Raw genomic sequence first — 12091 nt, 5'->3', positions numbered from 1 at the left:
CACACACCATTCCAAACCCAACAGAATCCCAGGGAAACCCGTCCATGGCTTGGACCCTGCAGTGCAGACCCTTCTGTGGAGAGGAAAACAGCCCTGGCAAGCAGAAAAGCCTGAGCCTGGCTTGGGATACAGTTGTGCATCAGAGCATCTAAATGAAGAGCTCAGGAAAGGGCTGGTTTGGCTGAAGCCAAAACAACCTTTTGTCCAAGAACTGACTCAAGACACCAAAACCCAGATCCATGAATAACTTCAGGCCCTTCCCTGCTGCTTCCAGAGCACCACTTGTCGGGAATTAGCTTTTTGGCTCTCCTACAATGACAGAGGAACCGAGAGCCCACTCAAATAAACACTCTCCTTGTGTATATTTGAACCTTTCAGCATGGCCTAAGTTGCTGTGCAGGGCTTATTTGTGTTTGTAAACTGTGAGATGGAGGCACTCGGAGTTTACTTCTTCCTCCCAACAGCCAACTAAAGCAGGGAGCACGGATCAGGTGGGACCCGTTCCCCTTCTCCCTACATTCGTGACTTCACATCCTCCCAAACCACCACCACCAAAGGAAATGAAGGAAGTGGAACACAACCGACCTTGTAATGATGCCAGTCAGCAAAGAAGTTCAAGGATTCCATCCACAAATCCAGCTGGAAGAGTCCGGAAATGACTGTGGGGTTGGCAGCAGCGCGAGGTTCATCACGTTTAACGCTATTTTATTCCCTTTCCCAAATTAATTGAGGTCTTCATGAATCATTGGATCTCCAAATGGGTGAGGAAAACTGGCACGGAGATGGACCACAACACCGGGACTGCTGGCTTCAGTGGCTGGTTAGTTCTGCTGCCCCTGCAAACACAGACATCACCAATAGCACCCCAAAACCTCTCCAGCAGTGAAACAGGGCACTTGTGTTTGCCCTGACAACCACTGCAGCCAGAGGATGAAGCCTGGCACCCGGGAAAGGGACATTCAGCCTTATTCCAAGTGTTTCCCACTAGGGAGAAGCAATTCCCACCGTTTACACCTCAGCCAGGCTCCTACCTGATGGACTTGAGGGCAAGCCTCAGGGTATGAGGGGATGCTGAAGCTCCTCCTGCAATCGACTCCTCTCTTTAATAACTGAACAAGCTGAAAGAACACAGGAACAAAATAAGCAAGCACATTCCTCCAGAAACCTCCTCAAAGGGTTTCCTTGTGAATCCTAAGCACAGAAAATCATTTGTGTGGGCTCTTATTTGATCAAAACCACCCTATTTCCTATGTCAATAAAGGGCCATTACCGGTTACATGATATTTCTGGCTTGTAACTTGATGTCCTGCCTGTATTCCTTTGCACTGGAATCAAAAATGTCTTGTCTGGGAAGCACAGGCCAAATAATCTGGGTTCTTTAAATAACTGGGTTCTTTTTAACTCCTTTCCCTTCACAATTGCTCACTTTCTTAAAGCAGTCACCATCTCTGCGCTCGGTTATCTCCTCTCCACGTTCCCTGATGAAACCCCCTTCTATCACACACCATGCATCCAGGATAACTCTCCATTACCTGCAGCAGGAGTTTGGCCATGGAAACCCACCCAAGCCAATGCACTTGGAGGCAGCAAGGACCATAAGCAGGAATTATCAGCGCTACACAAGAGTAACTTTCCCCATACCAATGGGGCGACACTAGTAAAGGACCAAATGAGGAGGGGAATTGATGTCCTGCTGCATCCGTGCCCCAGGATTCATTTTGTGCTCCCGACAGCTTCAGCTCCCCCATAGCAGAGTTCCAGCAGCTTGTAGCTACAACCAGGGCTTCCTCAGGTTGTGTTTACTGCACTGCAACCACCTCCACACGTTGGTGTTTCTATATCTAGTGATTGCTTGGTCTCTGGGAGCTGCTGACACTCTCAGGCTGTTTGATACCATGATTTACCTAATTTCCCCTCGGCTCTTTCCTATTCTTCCCCTGCTGATTGCAGCCCCTTCCATTGCCTTTGTAATTCCTCACCTCTGTGCACCAGAGGCTCCCCCTGACTTTCAACTGAAGCCAAACTCCCCTCATCCAGTTGGATTTGCCATTAGTTCTGTTTCACATCTCACCCCAGCACTGAGGAATAAGGAGGATGCTTCGCTATGGGGCTGAAGGCAGGCTCCACGATCCTCTCCTTTAACTTTGGAAGCACCAGGAGTAGAAGCAGGTTATCAGTTTCTCCAGGCTGGATTGAATCTGGAGCAGGGAACATGCAGAGCATCCAGGATTTGAGCTTTCCTGCCTCAGTTTACAGCTTAAAGGAGAGATAAAGGGACCTGGTGTTTATTTCACTGCTCTCCATTAAGGGAAAACATGAGCTGAATACACTAACCCCTTTGGGACACCATCTCCAAGCCTCTGGGAAGCCCAACACCCTTGAAGGAGCATCCTGGTCGCTGAAGGGGGAGGTTATTCCTAACAGGAGCAAGAAAAGGGAGGTGGGCTTTTTGCACATGCAACTGGAAACCCTTGGAGATGGCTTTTGGCTGGGCTGTGCTAAGAAATAAGGGCTGATTCTTGCAAGCATAACTCATGGTGGTGGGAGATAAGGAAGGAATGCTCTGGGATGAGCCTAGGAGAGAGTTATCCTCTGAGATCAGAGCAGGAATCAGCGAGGCAACAGCAGAGGCCAGTCACCAATAATAAATCCAGCCTCGGCACGGCACATCCCGAATGGGAAAAGCAAGGACTATCCCAGCAGGAGAGCAGGAGCCATGCCAAACACATCCCAGAGCAAGAGAGGGGTGTTTGCAACACAAGCTCCACCTCAAGGGCAGGCTTGGGAAGGCAATGCATTCCTCCAAGGTGAGGCAATGGATGGGAAATGGTGCTGGTCCTTGCAGGAATGCTTTCAGTGGTGCTGCTGGGTGGGTAATGGGGAAGGAGGGAGGTCTGAGTAGTCGAGAGCTGGATCCTGGCACTCAAGATGAGTCTCCTGTTCTCTCTGCTCTTGCACAACTTGGACCTGCTGGAGAGAGGCCAGAGGAGGCCATGGAGATGCTACAAGGCCTGGATAATGGGAATTAACCTCCCTGCCCTTCCCTTCACGCTCTGGCTACCTAAATCTTCCTCTCTAACTTCCACCAAGAGAAAGGTTTTCACCACCATTTGTCTTTAATGGCACCTTAGTTCTGGCCTGCACGGCTTGGTCATCCCATCCTATTGACCTACAGCAAGGTGATTCCCAAATCTGTGGTTAAAGCCCACCCTGGCTTCATTCTGCAATGGAGAAATTCATTTGTAGTTGGGAATTTTGACCTAAATTCTATAAATCAGCCTAAAACTGAGGAAATTCTTAGTGTCAGTCCTAACCCTTCCAATCCCAAACTGGGGTTTAAGGGACTTTAGGTCTTCTAACCCTAGGTACACACTCAAACCCCTGCCAAATCCAACCCCCCATCCAATCCAGGGGTGTAACAAAAGCCAATCTGTGGGACATTTCCCATTCCCCATGCTATTCCACAGAATCCCTTCTCCTGCTCTCGAGGGCTATGTAAGCATCATCCTCTCCTCATTGGCTGTGACAGGCTTTTGGCAGCCAGGCCTTCACTGTGGTGGGAGGAATGGGCTGACAAAGCTCCTGGTCCCTTCCTGCCTATTTAGGACACTCAGTGGTCTTGGAATGTCAGGTGACATCATGGTCAGGGATTAGGGAATACTCTTCCCTGCTGGTCTTGGTGTGACAGCAAAGAAACACATCATATGGCTAGAATTCACTGGCAACTACACTACATGGCAGCAATCTCTGCTATCAAGTGTGATGGGGACTAAAGGGGAGGCAATGGGATGCCTCTTTCTTACTCCACATGGAAGATGGTCGTCCCAAGTGCTTCTAGGATCCACCATCTGATAAGGCCTTGTTGACACAGGACACTAAGGAATAGTCAGCTGAGTCTTTCTGGATTGTATTAGCTTAAAGGAATCAAGCTCCTTGTGCAGTGGTTCAAGTCTCCATTCACTTTGGAGGCCTCTGCAGTCCTCTCTCAGTGTGCCCTGACTCTCTCTTTGGATTACCACCTTCAGTTGACTCAGTAAAACCCTTCTGGAAGCTCTAGCATGGGCAGGCCAAGCTCTCTGCATCCTTTCCCCAGTGTCAGAGACAGAAGGATGCACAAGGACAGTGTTAACAGAGCATGAGACCTTGTGCTGGCTCAGGCTCCGTCCCAAGCCCCCTCTCCTCCCTGATGGGAGCAGGACCGAGCTGCAGTGAAGGCAGGGAATCGAGAAGTCCTGGTATAAAACCGGACACCAGCTCTTCCCTTCGGATCAGACCACATTCCGTGAGCACCTGCTCTGTATTTATTGATCACTCCAGTGGGGAAAAAGCCATGGCAGGGGAAGCAGGATGGGAAAATGCCATCTCAGCTATGCAACAGTGCATTTTTCTACATGCATATTAAATGATATCTTCTATATTAAACCAAAAGCACATTGTTGAACTCCTAAGGGGCTAATCTGGTTTCCTATCTAATCCCCCATCTCCCCAGGGCATCTTTAAACAGGCTCTCAGAGATGTGTGTGAAGTAAATGGGAAAAAGGGGATGGGGGGGGGAAATCACAGCAATCCTTTAGCCCATGTCCACAAATCCAGGTTCAGCATCACCTTTCCCATTCAGTGGCAATCATACCCTGTGCTCAACACACAGGAATTGCTGTCAGCTCAGTAATGGACTTGCAGGAGCAGCTCATTTCAGTGCCAACCCCTATTGGAGAGCAATGGGGTCTTCTGGGGACCTCAGCTCCCAGCAGTGACACTCTGTGGTCACATCTCCTATCAATCAGCACATCCCCACTGATAAGAGCATCAGCTGCATTTCCACTGGGTGAGGCAAGTCTCAAGACCACAGAATAAGAGGAATAACCTCATGCAAGAAGGGAAGGGAGGACCTCTTGGAACACCCCCCCCTTGAAACATACCTCGGGCTCAATGAACTGCCTTCCAGTTTCAAATCCACCTGGTCCATTCCAGCGGGACCGTGCCAAGGGGACCAAGGACCAGACCTCAGCCCATCACCTGCGCTCCAAAATCACTTTTTCCAAAGGCCATTTTCCCCATTCCCCATCCCTGCAAACACCCACCAGGACAAACCTGCTGGGACCAGAGCGGAGCAGCAAACACAGCCAACCTGACAGAGACCTCACCAAACAGCTATGCAAAGAGCTCTATTTTTAAACCTTTGCCTTGGCTACCTATTAACTCCTTTTCTCCTGGGGGGAGGCACAGGGATTCCTCCAAGCCTGCTGCCCCAATTCCTGCTTTTGAACCTGGATGATTTGTTTTCCTCTCCAGGAGGCAGAACTGCACCCCCTGGACCCCATTCCCAGCCCCGGCTGTGTTAGTTTTGGACAGGGCCAGAGCTGTTTCATACTTGGCACTGGCATGGGGTTGTTATACCAGCTGCTTAATAACAACACACCTGTATGCAAGCTGGGGCTGGGGGGTGCAGAGGACCCAAGCAGAGGTGCTCATTATGCTGGTGGCATGACCTCATGGTTTACTTTAGCTGGATGAGCTGATGTGATGGAGAACGTGTTTTCTCAGCTGCCCATGGAGACCCAAGTGACCTACGGGCTAAACCTGATGGGCACTTGGATGTAGGAGCTAGAGCCATTCACCTATCCTTAACGAAGCTGCATCTCTTGCCTGTTGATGTCCAATCAATTTTCCTCTTGGAAAGTCTTGCTGCGAGTGGGGTTTGGTTTGGCTTTCACAGCTGATGAGAAGGATTGAATTCTTTCTTTCGGGCCTTCCTAGAGCTGCCTGCAACAGGCCAGGAAGCTGCAAACCCAATGGCATCCACATAAAGGCTGGGGAAACATCTCTGTGGCAAGCTGAGGGCTCGTGCAGGAAAATCTGAGCCACGTTGACGTAATAATTATAACTCACACTTGCACAGAACCTGTCAGCAGGGGATTAAAAAGCACTTGGTGAACATTATCGACCACAACTCTTCTATGAGGGAGGTAGGAGTCCTCCTCTCTCCATAGGAGGAGCCAAGGCACAGAGAGAGGGTTTTTCCAGCCCATAGTTTGAGAAGGGAGCCTGCACGTTTGGAGGCCTCAGTGTTTGGATGCTAAACCATAGACTCCTAGAATGGTTTGGGTTGGAAAGGACAGGGGCACCTTCCACTAGAGCAGCTTGCTCCAAGCCCCTGGGTCCAACCTGGCCTTGAACACTGCGAGGGATGGGGCAGCCACAGCTCCTCTGGGCACCCTGTGCCAGTCCCAGTTCACAAGGAAGAGCTTCTTCCTTATCTCCAACCTGAACTTCCTCTGTTTCAGTTTGAACCCATCACCCCTTGTCCTATTGCTCAGTCCTCAATGAATATACAAGGAGGTGACAGCTTGGGTTGTGGTGATCGTTATCCCCACAAACCAGTTCTGAAATGGCTTGGGAAAGGCAACTACGGAGCTGTAATCACCAAAGCTTGGGTAAAAAAGCATCATTTCAGCATTATTCTTGTGGTAGGTAGGAGAAAAGCTCCAGTTCTGCGCACTCTTCATGCCTTAGGGGATATTCCAGATGCACCGTGGAGCAGAGTTCACCCCATCTTCATTAATGCTTGAGTTTGCCAAGTAGATCAATAGAGGTTTGCTCCCGAAAAACTAAGGACTGAAGTGGAAGATACCAAGCTACACTGGAGGCAGAGAGACTTTGGAATCCTCTCTTTCCTATTCCTTCGCAAACAAGACTCAGATCCAGACAACCCAGAAACCAGGAGCTGCCAATGTGAGGGGAAGGAATTGGGACCATGCTCCCAAACCATCTCCTTAAAGCCACGCTCATATCATGGCACAGGGGTTTTGAGAAGGTCCAGTATGGGCCATGGAGAAGGAGATATCACCCTTGGAAACCTGGAAAGGCCATAGGAAACGTAACATTGAGCCCAAGAGGAAAGGTAGCTGAGACCTTGGAAGGGTTAATTCAGCAGCCCCGCTCCTAATGCAAACATGTACTGACCCCAATTACACTCCCCACGTTGTAAAAGGACCATAAACCATATATTGCATTGGCAAGATGGTCAAAAGCACCCTGGGGACTGGTGCTGCGAACTCCTTTAAGAGTTTTTACTTGATTTGATTTGAAGGTTTGGGCTGGGTTTGGGCTAGTTTGACTTCTCCAATCCATCTGCATCACTGTGAGGGGTGCGCATAAGTTCTGGGAGGTTAAAGAACTTCTAAGTACTCTGCCTACATAAATAGATCACAGTGGACCAGAGGTATCATCTTCAACATAACTGAGGATCTATCATCTATACCCCGCTGACTGCCAGCCCAAGGCCCTAAAGCCACGCTGGGATGAACCACAGACTCCCAATTCATCGGGAATGCAGAAGCTTTGCTCTGGACCACTCCAGCCTCAGTGTCTTTCCCTGATTCCAGCACAAGTGCTCCTCAGGCATGGAAAGCAGCCTCCGAACGCGGCTGTATTCAGCAAGCAACTGTAAAAGTGACACCTCATCAGCACAACCATCTGCCCTGCGTGTTCGGGGTGAGTCATATTGGCTCAGCAGGAATTACACACACACGTGTTTCTACTCCTCCGACCCAACACGGTGCCAGTGCAAGGCAGGAACAGCCCAGGAGGGTCCCTGTGTTGTCATCACAGCTCTGCAGTGTGATGGTAACAAAGCATCCAGTCCCTGCTCCAGCAAAGGCTCTGATTTCAGGTGGCAGGGAGGGAAGCAGAGGCCCTGGGGTGCTCCAAAAGGATCAGGAGCACGGAAGAAAGCTGGAGAGGGACAGGACGAGGGGAATGGCTTTAACCTCCAGAAGGGAGACTGAGATGTAGCTTTGGAAGCAGCTACTATTGCCGTTTATTGAGTGGGGAAACTGAGGCGTAAGCCCACAATGAGAGATGCCCACTGTAATTTAAGCTGAGTTCAGAGTTTAATACCCAGAAGTATTGAGAGGTGTCCACCCAATCCAAAGTGCTTGACAAATCCATGTTTCCCTGCACTGCGATGCTATTGAGCAAGCTCTATGACTTCCCCACGTTGAGGAATTAATGATTAATGGTACCAGAAACCCAAGTGAATTCCCCATCTGTGCCTCCAGCCCCTCAATAAAGGGCTCTCCAGTAAGACATAGCACAGATTTCCTAACTGGAACCCTTACTCCAAGCTGAATCCAGACTGTGGAGAGCAGACGTGCTGGTACATGTTGCCTTTGGTGGAGCTGGGGGGTCTGCAAGGGAAATGGACACTCAAATACTGGCTAACACAGGTCTTTCTGAAGCACTGCACAACACAAACCCAAGGGCTGGACCGCGGCAGTTGCAGTATTAAGAGTATGGGCCAACCTTGCATGGATGTCTCAGGGCTTGCTGATAGCGTCCACGCTGCAGGGTTGCACTCAAAGCAGATGAGACAGTGAATTTCACTGGGTGAAAGATTACCTACCATTAAATGCACCCAAAGTGCCTGCTCCACTCCTGGCAATGGTTTCATCTTCCAGTGCCAGGAGCTACATCCCAGACAAAGCCTTGAGAACTAAGTTTGGCTTCCACAAACCCTCTGGACCTGCAGAACCTGACACAGAGAGACAGTTTGGAGCTCCTGACCTACACTCCATCATGTGTTTGTCATTTTGACCCTACCTACCTTCATTCCCCACCTCCACTGGCCATGGAAGGTGGTCACACAACCTCCAAGCGTTGACAGGATCCAGAGCCCATCCAAGCTCAGGCTTTGACATCCACATCCAGCTTATCCCAGCCGGAACTGGCACAGAGGGCATGAGTTTCACTGAGGAAAAGCTGTTTCACAATGAAATGCAATGACAGGATCCTGCCAGGAAGAGTTTCTTTAGGGGCGGTTGCAAAAGCAGAGCAATGTGTGGGGTTTATTGCTGGTGAAAGGGGCTGGATGTGCACTCAAAGGGTTGGGAAAGGAGCTGGGGAGAAGTTATGACCCTATGGGATGAAGTGGGGCAGGATCCACATCACAGCAGCAAAACCTCAGGATGATGTTGTTTCATAAGAAGGATTTGACAAGGGCTTTGATAAAGTTACCAGAAATCACAATATCTGACTTCAATATTCCTCCCTTTGGATTTTTCCATAGAAAACCCTCAAGTTTCCCCCAGGGATTTGCAGGGACTGAGAAACACATCACCAAACCCCTTCTACAAGACCCTAGTAACCAGCACAGTGCACGAGCTTCATTTTCCAGCTGCATATGAGCACACCATGAAGAACAACTCACCCTTGGCTTCTATTATCTCCCCACCTCTCGATGGTGTCATGGTTTGTGGTATTATCCCCTAAGCTGTAAAAACAAGCCATCTGGGTTTCAACACCCACCACCCAGCCAGTAAAAGGGCATCAGCTCATACATTTTATTGGAGACAGAGGAAAAAGAAAGCCAACTTCTCCATTGATAGAGGTTGAGAAGATGATGTCCAAGAAGGGGCGGGGTAAAGGCAACCTCTAAACCCATCCAAATGCTACAGCATCACCGATTTCACTACAAGAAACCTGGAGAGGGGCTTTGGACAAGGGATATAGGGACAGGCCAAAGGGAATGGCTTTAACCTGCCAGAGGGGAGACTGAGATGAGCTCTTAGGCAGCAGCTCTTCCCTGTGAGGGTGCTGAGGCACTGGCACAGGGTGCCCAGAGAAGCTGTGGCTGCCCCATCCCTGGCAGTGTTCAAGGCCAGGTTGGACCCAGGGGCTTGGAGCAAGCTGCTCCAGTGGAAGGGGTCCCTGCCCATGGGACTGGATGAGCTTTGAGGTCCCTTCCAACCCAAACCATCTGTGATTCTATGACTTCAGCCTAAAAGTCTGCAATAGCTTTAGCTCTACCAGATCATGGTGCCCACCAGCATCCTATTTGCCTTTCCATTACACAAGCAAAAGAACATATAAGCAAGAACCCTGTTCCAGGGGAAAGCAACCAAAACCGCTGTTTCCAACACCCATTGTGCAAGTCAAGGAAGCATCCCCATGGCAGGGGCTCTGCAGCCCCTTCTCCAACACCCACTGTGTTTGTTGACACAAGCACAGGGATCTATGGTTTCAAAGCAAACACACAAAGCTGGGGTTGCTTTCCCCCACTGGACACTGTCCTCTCCAGCATTTATCTTGGCCAGGGATGAACTTGCACTCGGATGGATTGCGTTTCGGGGAGTGGCAGCGAATTCCAAGCCCCACTGATGTCCCCACAAAGCACTGCTGAGCACTCACAAGCACTTCTTCAGACAAGTGCCTTCAAGTGCTGGACCCAGCCCAGGGTGCAGCAAAGCTTTAGCATCACCCAACCAGAGCCATGCTACATAGAACAGGGCTGGGAAGGAGTTCAGGCAGTGCCAGGATGCTGTTGTTCCAAGGAACTCCGAAACCACAAACTCACTTCCCCAATCATGTACAAACCCAATCCTTTTGGCCAAGCCTCCTGTGAGTACATAGACTCATTTACACTCTGTTGTTATGATTAGACATGTTATTCTGCATTGGTGATGAAATCCATATGTCTGCTTTCCCCTTCATTCTTTCTCCATTACTATCTGAGGCTTTGATTTATTTCCTGGCTTTCCAAATTGATTATTCAGAGCCATAGAGGAGGGAAAACATGATACTGGAGACCCAGAGACCGGGTCCTAAGCAAAACCAAAGGGCAGGAAAGGAAAAGGCCACAGTGCCAAGTATCACACATCTGTCGTGTCTCCCAATAGAGGTGGGGGGAAACACAAAGCTGTTCTCCAGGATGGAGCAGACAGGGATTTATTGCAGGAACTCAACTTCTTTGCTGAGGGTTAAGAAACTCAGGACCCCGTCTTATAAACACCAAAGCACATAGTTAACTCGGTGTCAGCATCAAAGCCAACTCACGTGAGTGAAGTTATGAAGCATGTGTTTGCAGCGCATGGTCAGAAAAGCTTGAGGAGGCTGGGAGAGAGCACACAAATAAGCAAGGATTAAGAATAACCAACAGAGAGAAAGCTGGCAAGGAGCTCTTGGCAGCTCCAATAATAATAGTCCAAGCCCCGCATAAATTACACCCCTGTTAACATTCCCTATGTGAGGGATGCTCCATGGGTCTGTCTGCCAGACTGAACGAGGAGATGGTCTCTCTGGTGGGACCTTTGTTCTGCATCACTCCTCTCGCTGCACGTCTAAAGCTGGAGCCTGGTGTGGGAGAAAAGCAGCTTGGTTTGCTTAAACCTCCTCACCCACATCAGGCAGCATCAGCACTGAGGGGTCCATCTGCCCCCAGCAGGATCTTCTCTTCTCCAGTGCCTTGTTTCTGCTGTAACAGAGCCCAGTGCCACCATGGAGATGGTTGTTTCAACCTAAGATGACTTCTTCACATGGCAAAAGCCAAACTGACCACTATGACTACTACTTTTACATCACTGGTAGGGCACCTCATGATCCCGTTGTAGATGAGGACCACACATCAGCTCATCCCCAGTAACCCCTGAATACATTCACTGCATGAAGAGCAGTACAGAGAAGATCCAAGTGAGCCTTTATGCTCCTGCAGGTCCCACAACAGAGCCACCAAGGGCACCTTCCCCTTTGAGGGATCAGTTCTCATCTCAGAAGAAGAATATGAGACAGAGACTTTAGTACAGTTCAAAATGCACTTCCAAATGGTGCCTACATCCACGGAGTTCCAACAGAGAGGAAAAGCCTCAATGCTACTGCCCTTGGCCAACTGCTGCCAGCTCAGAACAAAAGGAATGCTCCAAAACATGAAGCTTGAGCTGGAAAAAGTTAGAAAGAGCAAGAAAGTGAGGAAAAAAACCCCACTCAGCCACAATGTGCAAGTTTCCTGTGGGAAAATCCAAATGGATTCCCTTTTTGTTTTGGTGGAAAGCTGTCAAAGAAGGGAATTTTCCCATAACTCACTTCCAGGGGAAATGCTGGAGTTGCAGCCAGCTCTATTCTAAAGCTCTTCAGTTTGCAGTGTTAGGCTGGGAATAGAATAAGCTGCTTTGGAAGAGTGTCTTTCTCTCCTAATAGAGGTGGGTTTAGGAGCAGCATGAGCAGCGAGCAGCACTTTGAAGCCATCTGTCAATGGGAGATACAGCAGCACAGCTTAGAAACGTCAGCAGGAGCTTTTAGAGCCCAGTTGAGCTCCTGT

General features: G+C 49.5%; 1 long non-coding RNA gene across 1 annotated transcript in view; it reads right to left on the bottom strand.

The window, feature by feature from the left end:
- Window positions 1–12091, bottom strand: part of LOC134164331 (uncharacterized) — a 62387-nt gene that overhangs the window by 33140 nt on the left and 17156 nt on the right. Inside the window, exon 3 of the long non-coding RNA XR_009965104.1 lies at window positions 586–836. This is a non-coding gene — a long non-coding RNA (uncharacterized LOC134164331). The remainder of the gene's footprint in view (window positions 1–585; window positions 837–12091) is intronic.

This window comes from Pezoporus occidentalis, unplaced genomic scaffold, assembly GCF_034315485.1.
Source record: "Pezoporus occidentalis ecotype Australia unplaced genomic scaffold, CSIRO_AGI_Poc_V1 ctg216, whole genome shotgun sequence".
Classification (NCBI taxonomy): Eukaryota; Metazoa; Chordata; class Aves; order Psittaciformes; family Psittacidae; genus Pezoporus; species Pezoporus occidentalis.
This window is presented reverse-complemented; position numbering and strand designations above follow the sequence as displayed.